The sequence below is a fragment of the Lipophrys pholis genome (assembly GCF_963383615.2).
Source record: "Lipophrys pholis genome assembly, chromosome: 18".
Classification (NCBI taxonomy): Eukaryota; Metazoa; Chordata; class Actinopteri; order Blenniiformes; family Blenniidae; genus Lipophrys; species Lipophrys pholis.
In genome coordinates, this window is record NC_137646.1 from 12305782 (window position 1) to 12322627 (window position 16846).

The window sequence follows — 16846 nt, forward strand, 5'->3', positions numbered from 1 at the left end:
TATTGTAGTTAACGTGTATTACATTAAAATGAATTCAGATATGGCTGAAAGTGCAGCAATATATACAATTGCAATTTTAATTGCATTTAATCGGTACTTGTTTAAGAACTCGGTGATGGTTAGAAATGAATGGTTGGTACTCATGCTCGTACGTGTCCTTTAAAAAAAAAGTAGCAGTGTTGCATCCCAAAGTGCTGCTTTCTGTGTTATTTTCACCGCGGGAGAACACGGCTTATTTTTGCATTGTTTACAAGAACGCTTCTCCCGTTTCAGAGAGGAAAGATTATTTCCTGAGGAACCGGAGACCTAATTTGAAGTAATTTGCCTTTTTGTGATGGTTAAACGTTGAACAGCTAACCAGCATTAATTCCACTCCTGTTTACCGTTGAACAGGTAATCGTTTCATCCTTAATGGTGAAAGGTAATTGCACTGAGCCGGGGTGCAGCGCTCTGGTCCGAGACTGAGACACAAGCTAATACCTCCGAAACGGCCGCAGACTTGAATGTCGCTGACGGTTTGTCAACCTTCATGAAGGATTTATCGCCGCGCTGCTACAGCAGTCTCCATTAACTTCAGCTCGGTGTCCCTAATAACCGGCAATGTGAGTGCACGCTCCGGTATCAACATGACCCCATCCTCATTTAATATTTAATAGTCATCCCGAGTGTCTATATGCTAATCTTTACATGCAGCTGGTAATGTGTAGGAGTCAGACACTATGATTTCTTTGCCCTTAATGTACCGGCCCCTCTCCGCTGACCTCATTTGCTGATTCATGGTCTCTGTAATGTGGTGCTACCTTGCAGAAACAGGGTCTAGCGTGTTAAAAAAAAGAAAGAAAGAAAAAGTTCAAGGTTTGAGGATGATGAAAGTGAACATAACGCAGCTTTAATGCCGCCATTATTTGAGCCTGCTGCTGGGTCTTATGTGTGAGCGGAGTGCACAATTGACACCCCATCAGTTATTATACCATATCATTAGCGCAGTATAAATGACGGCGTGCCAGGTTCTTCCCTGATAACTTTATTGTGCTTCTGTTGTTCCGGAGATGACAAAGGTTTTCGCTGTGAAGGGGGCTAATAACACGAGTTGACGGATCAGGAGGCAGACTGAACAAGCCAAATAATACAAACGACAGGAAATCAGTCATGCTATTACCTAATCAGAGTTCTCTTTATCATACAAAGTGTGCAAATGACAAAAAAGAAAAAAAAAAAAAAAAAGAATCAACCTTTTTTTTTTTTCTTTGCTTGCATAAACACAGCTATTATCTGGGTAAATAATTATTCACAGTGTGTGTGAATGTTGATTACAGCTTCCCCCCGTTGTGTGTAATGGGAGGGAGACATTCGCTCATCAAATATGGATGAAATGGATGTTGATACTTTCCATCATGGTACTTAATCATGGCCTTCGGTAAATAGCAAGGGCAGGCCGGGATGTGATATGGCAGACTGTAACTACTTGGTCGGTATGTAAACAGCGGCTGGTTCGTCTGCTGGGTGTGAGAAGACGAGGAGAAGTGCTGTTCCGGCGTGTGCGGTGCAGGTATGGACTGTCAAGTATGGCAGGAATGTGCAAACACAGTTCTTGTATGTTTTGTATCCATTACGAATATAAAATGCAAAAGATATCACTTTAATTATCATTTGACAAAGTGGATGAGTTTCCTTCAATAGTTAATTCACCTTGAAATGCATTCAAATACAATTAAACGGTGACGATTGGTTACAAACGATTACAAGTTGTTGAAATCCACCTTATTCCACCCTCTCAACTTCACTTGCTGCTATTCTGTTTGTGAACATAACTGAGAACTGTCTTAAAGTCAAGATCCAAAGAGATTCCTGAGGCCTTCAGAAGAAAAAAAAAAAAAAGCCTTTGAGTCTGGCATGCCGTTGCTCACACGCAGCAGTTGATTTGTCGTTGTGCCCCAACCTTTTCACCAAAAGCAGAACATATGAAGTAAAAAGAAAGTCACGGCTGAATCAACACGTTGCTCCTATAATCAGTCGAGTGCATATTCAGACAAGCAGACCATCAAGATGTGGATGATGTGCAACATCTACGCAACGTAGCTGAATAGTTATAGTCTTCTGGAGGTTAATAAAACAGGGTCATCCTGAATAGACGATGGAAGATCACTGAGTTTATCTATTCATTTATTCATTTATTAGCCTGACAACAGATGTTTTGAAGTCCCGTTCTTTTCTGAAGAATTCCCTTGAGGCCAGAAGCTTCAGTGACTATCTGCATGAGCATCCTAAGATGGCATGACTCACCAATGTGACGAAGAGCAAAGAGTTGGTGGAGGATGAACAGGAACAGGAACACCGTCAGCAACAGACCCGTTCCACCAAAGTGCTCAACACAGTCACAGCAGATCCTTCGTTCCTGTGGCCATGAGACTATAACTCTATAACTCTTCTTTGTAAACTGATTGCTTTGTTTTTCTTTTAATTTCATTCTCATTCATTCTGTCTTTTTGGTATTCTAAGTTCTATTCGATCTATTATGTGTTCTTATAGAATAGAATGGTGGCGTATGTAACACCAACATGGGTGTGAACTATATACCCTTATGTGAATTTTCTCAGGCGGGTTTCAAATCTGTTCTGGGATTTTCAATGCTTCTGATGCTCCATTAAAGTGTCTCACTCCGTCACTTGTTTTACCTTTTGAGGACAGTCGAGGGTGGAGTAAGGACAGAGCGGGATCTGTAAAAGTTCACTCAAACTGAGCTCTGAACTGAAATTGCAGCGACCACAAGCTAAATTGTTAATGTCCCTCGAGGTACTTGACACGACTGTAATGTTCATGTGGTTTGAATGTATGTAAATCTACACCACGGGGTAGTCTTCAGCCCAACAAGGGTCAAACCCCTTAACTTGACTTTAATTGTAGCAGCTGAGTCAGATTTTCAGTGATCATCAAATGTTTCACTCACTGTAAAAAAAAAAAAAAAAAAAGCCTTTTGAGGCAGTTTTTGCACACAGCAGCTCAACTATTCTAGTTTTTGAGCATGCATAATTCCGTGAGACATACTGTTTAAAAAAAAAAAAAAAAAGCTGACCTCTGATGACAGTTGTCTACCTGCATCGCTGTCGCCCTGTGTACACAGCGCTCAGCGCAGTGACACTCATACAGACGCAATCTCCTTACTTAGCAGTATGTTTATCACCCCGCCATAGATTTCCTCTCAAGCTGAGCGATGAGCTGGAGCCGGCTGCAAACAGGCACACGCCCAATTACTGCGCAGGTTTTGGCGTGCCGGGTCTCTGCGCACAAACGCGGTGTGGACAATAAGGAAGGGACCCGAGAAACGCTGCACCACCTCTGACATTGACCCTTTGATTTGCACTTGATCTTCACTCGTCTTCAAAAGCCTGGATCAGTGTCAGGCGGAGGTCAGGAAGTAGAATCAAAAGGCTGCGAGGGAACGTGGATCAACTTCAGCGCTGATCCACAAATATATGATTTGTGGATGGAGAAACACTACAGTCGGGATTATTAAGATTGTTTGATTTTGAATATTTGTAATGATCTTAACTAATTTTGCTCAAAGGGTCACCTGAAAGATTTGCATTACTATTGAGTCTGAGACATAAGTTGATTTATAAGAACTACATAATGATAAAAATATGTTTTTTAAACATGATTTTTAGGCGCTACTGTTGCTCTGCGATGCTTTTTCTTTCCTATTCTGTCTTTGGAAACCGTCATTCAACTTTTGAAATCAATTTTACTCACTCTAACTTAATAAAATAAAGTGAAACTTTTTTTTCTTTCAGAAAAGCAATTTGCCTCTCCTCAATTTTATTAGCAAATAACTATGAAAAGGTCTTCATTTATTAAAAATTCTCTACATGTCTGACATTTGAAATTGTTCATATTGATTGCAACACTATGACATTGTTAACAGTGCCAACGGAAACGTTTTGCATTCACACTGCAACATTGTGGAAACGAGGTCCGTTTGCATGGAAAGAGCAGAAACGCTATAAACGATGTAGTTCGCATGCCGAACCATGAGATGGCGATGTTGGCTGTTTTTAATAATGAAACCACTGGCACATGCTCGCAGAGAACACTATGTCATAAACATTCTAAATGCCGCGTACACAGACATCCGTACGTACGAGGAAGTTTTGTTTACTATGCTGTATAAAAGCTTGGCAAAGCCTGAACTTTTTAACTGGATAACAATTGATTTGTTAGTATGTGTATCGTTAGCAGCGGCTAAAAACATCCATCTTTGACATTCTATTATAGGGCGAATCAAAACCTGCCATATGAGCTTGTATATGCGTTTTAATTCCTAGTTTGAGTCAAAGTGTTCTCCTTTGGGAGTCGTCACCAAAGCTGTGCTCTCATTCAGTCTTAACAAAAGTGCATTAAGAGTGACGACAAAAAAAAATAAAAAATCCCAACATTGTCTCAAGTAGCTAATTACAATGCAAAAAATAACCAGCGCTTGCTGATTTCAGTGGTGTTTATTTAAAAAAGCCATTACATAGGGTAATGAATATGCGTAGAGTCTGGGGGCCAGCGGCTCAGCAAGCTTAGTGTTTACTCTGCTTTAAAAGGGTGCTGCTTACATTTGGATTCATTACAGGCCGCTCTGTATTCAGGGTAAAAGTGGGCGATAGTAATTCAAGGACTGGTGATGTATGGAATGAATCAGGGCGGCGATTCACAAAGGATGCGCCGCGAGAGCACTGTCGAGATTTTCAAATTTGGTTTTGATTGAGAGGACTGACCCATGGTTTACCTGGGAGGGAAGCTTTCAGCAGGAATGGACGGCGTGTGCTTAGTTTTGTGGATCGCATTTGATACGCTTTCAAAGGCCAATTTTCTCAGACGTGCGTGCGTATATCGCATTTATTTGCATGACTATTTGTGAATATTGCCGACTCTGAATAGTTAAGAGTATGTCTACGTAACTGAGGCATAAATCGGTCCGTGGTTTGGAGAGCTGCCGTCCTGTGGAAAAGACAACACAAAGTGGGGAGCTGGGGTTTAGCATGGCTGCCACGTCCAGTAGTCCGACAACTAATTTGCCCTAACATTTCAGCGTAAAGGTCAGACAACCCTATGCCAAAGTTTATGAATAGTGTATAGGGGCTGTGGCTGACGGAGAAGAGAAACAGCGAACAAGACAGGTAAGAAGGTCTCCTCATTGACTTCGCTCAGAGAGAAGAGGGAGGCTGCTGCTGTCAGCGTCCATATGGGAGCTGCTCCGTATCGTCTAAATCAGGAGTGGAGTTCTGACCTTATCTTATTCAACCGGGCCACTCGCTTAAGGCGCTGAATTCTTCAGCTTGCACCTTCTGAAGCCTGCAAATTCCACAGCCGGACCTTCGGCAACGGTAAAGAACTCCCCGGTAAAACGAGTACTCGCTGGTTGGCTCATAAACGCGGAGGAGAATTTACTCGATTGGAATAAATTCTCCCTGCATGTGGAAGTGTTACCCGAGGCAGTTTGTGGTTTTTGCCTTTGGTTCTCCAGGATGTAAATGGATATGCTTTTACGCTTTCATTCATGCTTTCGTCGCTCTAAAACGAGAGAGAAATGGGAGTACTCGCCACCTCCTTTTGAGTAATTTGTCCATTTTGAACCTCAGACGTTAACATGGTGCCTCAGATGTCACAACCTCAAAGTGACGGATACTATTTACTCTATTTACAAGGAGTCGGGAGTGTTTTCAAAAAAGTTGTGTTTTCCCCTCGTTACCACGGAAATGTAGTCATAGCGGTTTTGAAAATGTCCACCTTGGAAGCCAGTTCCAAAAAAGTTGTGTTTGCACAGGCACTGAGCAAAATTGTCGGGTAAACAGACCCAATAAAACACTTGCAAACATTGTCGCGTAAACTATATAGCAGCGTAGATTTCAACGTACTTTACTGCACAACATGCTTCACTGACATAGTATATTGTAGCAGTTGCTTTGGATTTGTAACACTAGTATAATAGTTATATATATTAGTCGAGACTAGTATTATGACACAAACATTTTACTTTTACTTGAGTATAATTCTGAGAAAAAAAAACAACTTTTACCCAGTTCCTCTGGGCCTAATTCTCCTTGCTGCTTTTACTTTTGATAGAAATATATTAAATATAGACGTCAGTCGAAGGTTCCTGTCACATGACTTTATGTGTCCAATCAAACAAAGCCAGGCAGTCATGTGACTGCACACAAACTCTCCGCAGCAGTCGACTCTCCTCTGTTAATGTGGACATTGAAAGTTTCTCGTCATCGACATTTCATATTTATTTATTCTTTTTGGAATCGAGTAGGACACAATTTCAGCTGCGGCCACTCAAATTAAGTTTAATATGTTGTCAACTATAAATTGCTCTCACTGAAAAACACATTTTAGGCTGCTTTCAGTCTACCTGAGTAAATTACGTGAGATTTCTGATAACAATATTTTAGGTTAGTATTGGACAGGACTTAGAAAATACTGTATCTAATGGCATCATTATACTCAATAAGTCACATTAAGTGATGGATATGAATTGATGTTTTTGAGTGTGTCATGGCTACCTCACTGTTATGAATATGCTATTGTGTATAGGACTTTCATTTGGTTGAAAATAGCAGTGGTAAAGTTATATACAAGAAGCTGACAATCTGAGGCAAACGTGCAAAAATAAAATAAAAATAGAAAAAACAGGAGCAGAGATTAACTTCAGTAATACAGGACAGACCATTAAAACTCCAAGTTTGGTCACTACACAGTTGCCTAATTGGTTATTCATGTATTCACACGGTTTCAATGTTACCGTGACAGACATGAAAACGCACGATTCCCGGGTTGCTCCTGGACCAGATGGGCCGAGTCAGTGACACTTGTTCAATTAAAGGCATCGGGGGAGACCTAACCACTTTATTATCTGCAAGCTGCCCCCACATTGATCAGCCTGTCCGGGACCACTCACTGCCTGTTTGACAGCTCAATCTGGGTCCTGCACATGCTCACACGGTCTTTCGCTCACACACACACACACACACACAAACACTGCAGCTAAAATAGCAGACACAGTGCAGATCCTTCAAAGGTGAGTATTTGTCTGGAGTCAGCTAAAAAGAAGGAATGAAAAGGTTCTGGGAATTGAATCCTTTTTCATTCATTGGCGACTGTCGAGGCAAGGAAACAAACGGTTGTATTTCTTTCGGTTTCCCGGAGAAACTTTGCCGGAGAAATGAAACTGCTGATTTAAAGACTTACTGACCACTTTAGGTAATAGGATTGCTACACTGCTTTCTTGCTGTCGACATTTCCATCGAGCGATGACTCAAATCGCAAAACACACATCGCTAGACCTGTTGATTCAATGACTCAGTCTGAAAGTCAAACGGGAAATTAAATGATAGAAATAGCATTATCAAATAACACAGTCATACCAAACAGAAGCCTTTGAGTTATGTGACATCTGAGGAGCTCCATGATACCCTAGCTTGTATTAATGGATGCAAACCAGAGGGATTGCCTTTACTATGTTTGATTTAGGACAGTTTATCAGCATGTTTTAACTTGACTGCTCACAAATTGAAATAAAAGGCAACACATCACTCCAATTATAGCATCACTTTGTTGACCTGTATGTTTTCCCACTTGATTTTTTTAATGTAAAAAGTCCTTGATAGTGATTTGGGAAACGGGAATGAAAACCAAAACTGATCCTTTGATGTCAGTTGGCTTGCTGGAGAAAATCAAGTTAACTTGTTCTGTTAAAAATGTATTGGGGCGAGTGACCACACTGGGTTACATCAGCATGTCCTAAGAAGCTCCTAAACCAAGTATTATGAAGTTGAATTAACATATTAAATAGCATTAAATAACAGCACAGTATTATTCAACAGTGAGGAGCAAATCCTTTACAGAAACAAAACAGTATAATATTTGTCATATTATGATGATTTTGTATGTAAATATGATGCAAGAGGTGATTTATGTTTCTAAATATTTAACACATTTTCTCATATATAAATGGCGCATAAGTGGATTATTTACACTTCAAATGACACTCAATGAATGACACTAGCATGTTTTTGTTACATGATGGCCTTTAAATGGCTTACTTAGCGAACTAATGCATTTTACCGCTTCAGGACTCTCATATTATGCTCCACATGGTGAGTCACATTCACCCACTTGCACACACACATTCAGACAGTAATGATGATTGCCAAGCAAGGTTCTGGCACAACATCTTTTCATCCATCATCTATATCGCTTCATCCAACTGAGTCACGGGGCTGCTTGCAGTCTGAATGGGCGAAGGTAGAGTCCACCTTGGACAGGTCACCAGTCAATTATCGGGCCAAAACAATGAGGCACAAAATCGCATTGACGCCTCGATTTAAAGTGGCCGTGTATTTAGAGTGCGGGAGGAAACCATAGTACATGCAAACTCCACACAGAAAGAAGCCCCCAGTTCAACCTGGACTCCAACTCCTTCCTCAACACTGGGAACCATTGCGTGAGGTGTTTTTCTTATACTCATTTTGCCTTTTATTTTGTGATTAACAAGTGTGTTTAAACAAATTAATATTATAACTATAATTATAATTAAAAAAAAGGCTTTTATTTTGAGGCATCGTTTGCAATACAGTGTTTTCAAGTGAAAATGGAAAAGTTCCATTGTGTCTTGGGTGTCTATTTACACGACGACGGTGCTCGGAGCCAATGAAAATGAACGTTTTTAAAAACAGCTGCATAGGGGGAACTTTCTGAAAATGTTCCGACTCCGCCTCAGTGGAAAGGGAAGGGAAAACACAACGTTTGAAAACACTTTGACCCCCGAGGAGAAGGCTGCACAGTAAAATTCCTGTTAGCAATATTCAAACCGTCTTTTTTTAAGCTGAATGTTATGTCATCATACACAAGCAAAGGAACACAAGAACAGGTATTCACCTCCAAAGGCAGTTCTTAAAAGGATATTCTTTCAGAGCCCCGGACGTATGGCAGCCTGATTGGAGACAACACTGGTTAATGGGTGGAATTCATTCAACAGCAGGCTTCTGCTGCTCTCAGCCATACATGCAGCGTGGCTGAGAGATCACATGATGTATAAACAACACGTTACATGTGACTCTAGGCTATTTGACTAAATGACTCTCTGGCCTGGCTGCACATTCATTAACAGAGAATCAAAGTGAAGTATGGGGACCGCGGTTCCTTCCACTCTAACACGCCTCGACTCTCGAGAGTCCCCCCATTCAAATCGCCTTCCTAAGGTTGTCCAGTGTCACTTGTCCACCGTTGTATATCCCTCTCTTTGGTCCCCGCCCCACTGCGTCCAAACTCCTGTGTGCTCGTTTTACATTTGGAGTATCGACTTTACCCCCTTCTGTTTTACAACACACAGAAAAAAATAAATGAATAAATAAAGATGGTCAGGCTTGAGCAGCAAGGGGTGTGGGGGCATCAAACCTCCTCGTCTTCGACCCCCAGAGAACCATGGAGGCGACAGATAAATAAATACGAGCTGCAGGCGGTGAGGCTTTGTGGCAGCTGCTGAACAAATTTATGGTGCTTCTGATAACAACTTATCATAGTGGTTAGGCCACAGTGACAGTGGAGAGGGAAACAGCTGGGGAGCCTGTCTGCAGGGATGTTGTAAAAAGGGACAGTTCAACTATGCGTTTCTCTTTGAGCTGTCTGTTTGGGGATCATAAACTAGACTGTAACTTCATACTAGACATCGTAAGAGACAGAGCCCCTCCGAGTTGAACCATCTCGACAATGTGATGTTTGTTTATGTCATGATCGTCTTTAAATCAAAGTGAATGCACCTTGGCATTAGGTGGCACGGTGCGTTATTTCACAGCTAGAAAAGCAGCATTTATACCCAAGGTCAGTATGTTGCTCTGCGGTACTCAAACTAACTAACTTCATTAAAGTTGGGACTAACTTGGCCATCGATTCGCAAGAGAGAGTGTTTTACTGTTATACATCGTCCTAGCAATGATCGACTGGCAACATTTCCAGGGGTTACGTTGCCAATCACCTGGGACACTGTTCAGCCCTGGTGACCCTAACTTGTATAAATTGGGTAAAGACAGTAAATGGAAGAACCAAACATTAATAGGATGCAACACGGTGTTATAAGAAAAGATAAAAATAAACAAAATGGGCCTGTGTGAAGTTTGGATGTTTTCCAAATTCACTTGTTTGCATCTGTAATTCAAATTACTGACCCATTCAGGGTGTATATTAACCTTTCTGAGCTTGGAAAGATTCCAGCTCCCACAGAACCCAAAACCCAGGCCCCCCATACATTTTGATTACATTATGAAAAAGACGGAGACGCGCTTGATGGGTTAAATGTTGACTGACGATTACAACTCCTCCACAATACAACTGGTTAATGACAGTTTATATCACACCAGTAAAACTTAACACATTTAATCCCGACATGCCAGACCTTTGTAACAGATCTAAAGAGAAAGGAACACTCTCTGTCTTTGGAGTTGCCCTAAGAATTTTGAAATCCTCATAGGCATGAGTCTACTGCAAGCCAAAAAATGCATCATGTCAACATGCAAAAAGCATTTTTAAACGGACCGTCAGACAGTGGTTCAGGGAAATGTTTTCCTTTGGAAAAACCTCCAGGGGCAATAAAGTGTTGTATATTGTTACTGTTATTGTCATATCCAATTACAATTCATAATTTCTATGTATCATTTTCTTACTATACTTTGTTGTCAAAATCAATAAAACAAAAGTAGTGGAAAAATAAATGTTGACATTGAATTGCTCTGCAGTTTAGACGCACCCGACCCTTCATTAAGCCTCAGCATCAATACACCCCCGCAAACTTAACAATTAAAATATGTGTGGAATATTACCGGATGGATAGAGAGCCTTGATACCTTTTGAAACCTAGGGACCAACAACAAAGCAAACAATCACGGCATTGCCAAGGAAATAAAAGAAAAACAAGAAATGAGAGGAAGACGCACAAAAAAAATAAAAAATAAAAAATCTCCACCTCTATCAATCCCAAAAGAATATCATTTCACATTCTCGTCGAGGGAAATACTCAGTGGCAAAACAAGACCGCTCAAGTGTTACCATTTTCCCATTATGAAAGTGAGGGAGAGAGATGAGGGAGGAATAGCTCTATTCCCCGTTTCCCTTCTTTATTGGTCACTCTCATTCATCTTAACAGGCTATTGATCTCAATTTGCCGGACTGTTATATTCTCTTCAGTGCCCCCCTCCTTCCCCTCGATGGCCTTTCATTCATGATTGTGGGCCTGCTAAATTAATGTCAGACAACAAATAAAGGCCAGGGCCCCGGACGAAGCCGATAAGATGTCACAAACGAGACAATAGGAAGAACCGAGACGTTCAACGGGAGGATATGAGACTTCAACAAGCTTAAAATAGGATGAAAACCACATATAAAATAAGAATTGCATCGTATGAAGAGGAGAAACAAAATAAAATGTGGCGTACAGTAAACCATATTCCTCAACCTCTCAGTGTTTTTTGTCCTTGCACTACCTGTCAGATGGGGGATGGGTGCTTGGCCCAAACGCAATCTCCTGGTGTCACCTGGCCAGAAAGTAGCTTTGTGACATTTCATGGCTTAATTGAATTCAAAAAGGCAGAAAGGCACAGCGGGAACTTTGTGCTTTGGGATACCCAGCTATAATGACTAATTAAAGCGGTCCTGGTCTGATCCTTTAGCTTTTACTGTCATATCATAATTACATTGCCCACCTTAGTCTATTAACCTGTTCCCATTGGAGCTTAAGCTGCACATTGACAGTAGTATAGATCGTGTAGGTTAATCACCTTGTTTGACTTCACTGTGATCTCTGATGACAGTGTTAGACATTAGTGGGCTTTCAAAAGAACAAGTACAAAGGTTAATTACGGGATTACAATGGAAGTAAGGCTGGGTTGTCTCATGTTGTCTTTGAATGTATTCCCATGAGTTAAGTTTGCCCCATAGTTTAGATCCAGGCTACAAAGCACACATTGTGAGTTCGACCCAATAAACCTAAGTCCAACTCTTATTTCTTTAAGTTCTTTTCCTCAGTTCACTCTATATAGCCTTCAATAAGCCAGTAAAGCTGCATTTCACAGCTTTGCACAGCGGCATCTTGCCAATACTCCTCTTACTTACAGCCTATAAGTTTATCTCCGAGAAGAGGGAAAGAGATAATCAAGGTAAAGAGGGGGAGGACATAATGCAAGGAGTGCAGGCAGGCTGGTGCAAGGGCTATAAAGAGAGATGCCAAGAGTACAGACAGGTAGCAAGAGGACAAAACAAAGCAGGAGAGTGATGACACTCAGGTGAAGCTAAAGGTAGGTGTAAAGACAAGAAAAGAGGTAAAAATCCAAGTGATAGATGTGGAGAGATCAAAAGGAGAGGAGGATTACTCTGACTGGATCCCTGACTGGGCATAAATTTGTGTGCGGAGACGACCAAATGAAGTACATGGAGCAATATAAACTCCAAATACCCCATAACCCCCGAAGTCCTCAGGGAAACGCTTAAAAGTCTTCCTGTTCTTCATTTTCCTGTATTTCAAAAGCAATATAGGCACAGAGGTACACAACAAATTCTCATTTTAGGACACAGACGAAACGAGGACTTTGAAGAAAGCGTTGAAATTTCTCCCAAAGCTGATTGTGGCATATCATTGTGAAAGTTAGGAGGATTGAGATATGCTAAAAATGGTGTTGGTCTGCCAGCTGAGAGGGAGAAAAGGGCTGCCGGAGCTTTTTTCGCTACTCCCAAGTGGAATCATTCAAAATAGCAAACCAGTCAAAGGGATTTAACTTGTGAAAACATGTTGGAAGTACTACTGAAAATCACCAGGACTGAAAAATCAGTCAACAAGTTCTTTTTTTTTTTCCTGTTTCTGAGCACATTTTCACTACCTCATTTTGGAGAATATATACTCGATGTGAGTGTATCCTCCCAACTCAATGTGACACTAAGTTTTGGACAAAACATCATGAATTATAGATTTTCTTCTGGTAATGTCAAGACACAACTTTTTTTTTTTTTTCCTCCAACCCTGATGACCGACACTAGGAACTGTACATTGACTTTTCAGCAAAGCCACTAAAACCACAGATAGACACTTTAAATTTGACTTGAAAGTATCACCAATATTGCAGTACGAAAACAAACTTTCTATGAGCAAGCTCTCCAGCAGTGCTCATTGAACTGCTCATGCTAAAAAAAAAAAAAAAGAGTAAAACAATGTAGAGACTCTTAGAATAATCAAAATTACCAATGACCAACTCTCCAAACTGCCCTCGAGCGCCTCTTCGACTGCTGTCACAAAATAAGCGCCTCGTGCAAAATGACTTCCGAGAGTTTGACATAAAAACACTTGCAGTGTTGAAAAAATGCTGAATTTCTGCACATTTTTACAGCCGACTCTGATTAAAGCATTAATACTGCTTTAGTATGTCATTCCTTAAAGTCACAAGAGCGTGATCAACACAACAACAAATCTATGGTTAGGAGTACAGTTTGATACAGCGAACCATATTTCTCATGTCATCCTGTCAAAACACTATGACCCCATTTGCAGGACAATGTTTTCAAGTAAATTCGCAAAACACTTGTGTTTTGAGGGTCTGTTTACACGACAACCGCGGTTCAGAGCCACTGAAAACACAATGTTTTCAAAAAATCAAAAACAAACAAAAGCACCCACTTAGTGGCCCAAGATGAAAACCACATCATGTTCAGCATTTCTGTCGCCGCCGTGGAAACAGACATCATTTTCAAAACGTTGCCATGTAAATGCAACACTTTACAGAAAAGACAAATCCCAAACTGATGCGTTTTCACTTGAAACGTTGCGCAAACAGGACCTCAATGTCTTTAACGCTTAAATCTTTCCGCTCCAACACTCCAGCAAATCTGGACTTTTCCCACATGCCTCTCAGATGATACAGTTGTAGCTGATAAAATAAAAAGGTTTTAATGATGCTGTACAATTCTTCAAAACCGCAGTCGTTCAGAGCAGAGCATCTGACACACCTACTCTTCTTTGTGCACACATTCAAACACACTAAAACAATTCAACAGCAGAGCTCCAGGCCATGCATCGCCCAATCCACTTCGTCTACATCCTCCCAAACAAGACAGCCCGAGGCCATGCACATTGACACTGAAGCATCTGAACTTGCTCACGATGGGACGTCCACTTCATCCCTTTAGACTTCGTTATCACAAAGCAGAAAAATAGGATGAGGGAGGCAGAAAAAGAGTGGCAGCTGTGTGTGGGGTGAAATTAACATCTTGTGAGAGCAGGCATGGTCGGACTCGATCTCCTCCAGGACTGGAGGAGGCTTAATCTCACCGCAACATCTGGCAGAGTCTGGCCAAGCAGACGAAACACCGAGGCGTCCGACTGTCCAAAGACTCTTGAGCGATTTCTGAACTGAGGAGCGTGAGACTGAGGGATGCCATTTAATTCCATTTTCCTGCGAGCTTCCCGCGAGTTCGTGTGTGTGTTTTTGTTTACCCGCGGTCCATTCTCTGTGAGCAAAAAGCCAAACAGCAATCTTCAAAAGTCAATGGCTTTCTTTGAACACTGCAAATCTCCCATGCGTTCGATGAAAATTGCACAGTTCAGCTTTATTGATTGCTCAGGATGGACAAATATGATTGTTATGCTATGCAGTTAGAGGAGGCAGCGTCCTTCATGTTCTGAACTACTAGTTTTGACTATATGTAATTAAAATCCTTGCTTCTTTTTGTCATAACACTTCAAGGGGAAGCTTGTAAAAATTACACAAATTCTGTCCTTACCCTTTAAAGAATGAATGTGACTGTGTGAGGACTAGACAATGGCATGCAGAAACACATGGATTGTCTTTCATTACCATCCACTTGTTATTGTTTTGTTTTTTTCTTCCTTTAAATCTTCAAAATTAACATCGGCACTTGGAATTTGAATATGGATCATGGAGAGGCATGATTTGTTCCAGCAAACAAATCAAATCTAGGTTAATACCTCAATGACATCACTACATTTGCTTTACTCTGTTTCCTTTTGTTGCTGCAACGAACACACACACACACACACACACACACACACACACACACACACACACACACACACACACACACACACACACACACACACACACACACACACACACACACACACACACACACACACACACACACACACACACACACACACACACACACACACACACACACACACACACACACACACACACACACACACACACACACACACACACACACACACACACACACACACACACACACACTAAAGATTTTGTTCTATTATTTTTGTCTTATTACTCCTGATCAAATAAGAAGGAAATCCATAATCTGGTTTGGATGATCCAAAGTAATCTCCCATAACTACAGGCCCCACTCAAATCTATAATCCCGTATCTCAACATCAAGCTCCATTTGTTATGCCAGGGAGAAAAACATAGTTACTCCCTTCCCCCTCCCCAAGGGGGAGATTAAGTTTGAGGTTTGTGTGACTCACAGAGAAAATATCATTAGCCTTGATCAGATTGATTAGGATCACAGCGGGCCGCCCGGGACATCGTTCACCCAAACAACTTAACTGGTCCCCGGATCAAGTGGCTAGTCTCTGAGGTCATTGGCAGATGTGATTTGCAACTACGAGTATATATATGGCTTTTATTTCCACTCTGAGCCATGTTCACGGTCATGGACACGGTCTGTTATGTGAACATCCGTCTTTTGTACACGCTTTGTCCAAGTCTGTCCAAACCTCAACACTAAGCGAAGGGCAAGATACACCTTTGACAAGTGTCCATCACCTACCTAAAACAAAAAGATGCACAATTACTGACACCAGGTCACAAAAAAACCCCAAAACATTTGTCTGGACTGCTGGGCGAAACCACAGTGCCCCCATCTTTACATCTTTGAATCTTTACAAGGTAATTTGAGAGCCGGAGTCTACCCCGTCTAACACTGCAAAGGGAAAAGCACACCCTGGACAAGTTACCAGTCCATCACAGCGCTAACACAAAGACACTCAAACTGTGGTTCACTTGGTTGAGTGTCCCATTCGCCAATCTCACATTTGGTGGCTGATTTCGGACTCAACCGGCCAATGTGTCAAAGTGTTCTTGGGCAATGCACTGAATCTGAAATCAGCACCTATCTTGTGTGAACACCACTGTGACGATGTTTGTAATGTGTGTCTAAATAGATGAAGCTCTTGGGAGACTGCTGAAGTGTATTGCTATAGACCTCCTTAAAATGTACAGCCACGAAGCCAAGAAGCATGCCTTTGGGTTATTGTAGAAAGTATATGCAGACTAATGGCCATTTCTAAAAAAAAAAAATAATGGCCATCCATGCACAGACCCTTTTTCAGAAATTCAGTTTCAATTTTGAACATAAAAACCCTTACAAAGAAATCACTTAACAACACTTCAGCAGCTTGTCTTCATCAGCCATTCCTGACACGTCAACACAATGTTTTTCATTAAGGAGTTCAATGAGCACCTCGTTGGCATTCTCCCAATAGATCCAGGTGGTCATAATGCTCCCCCTAAGTCATAAGCCTGTTAATCTAAATTATACACTACTACCGCCTTTAGCTTTGTTTTTATTTCTTTACTAGCCCCCGCAGGAGCGTCGCTGCTACCAGGCGATAGGGTAAATCTGTGCTTACATAATGAAACTATACATCACACCTGCAGTTCTCCGGGGAGAGGACATGCGTGGCTATCAGTGCACAGATGGCAGAGCGCGGCTGGCTCGCCAGTAAAAACAGGTCAGTGTCGCCGGAGAATCATCAATCGAGGGCCTACAGACTAAAGAGCGA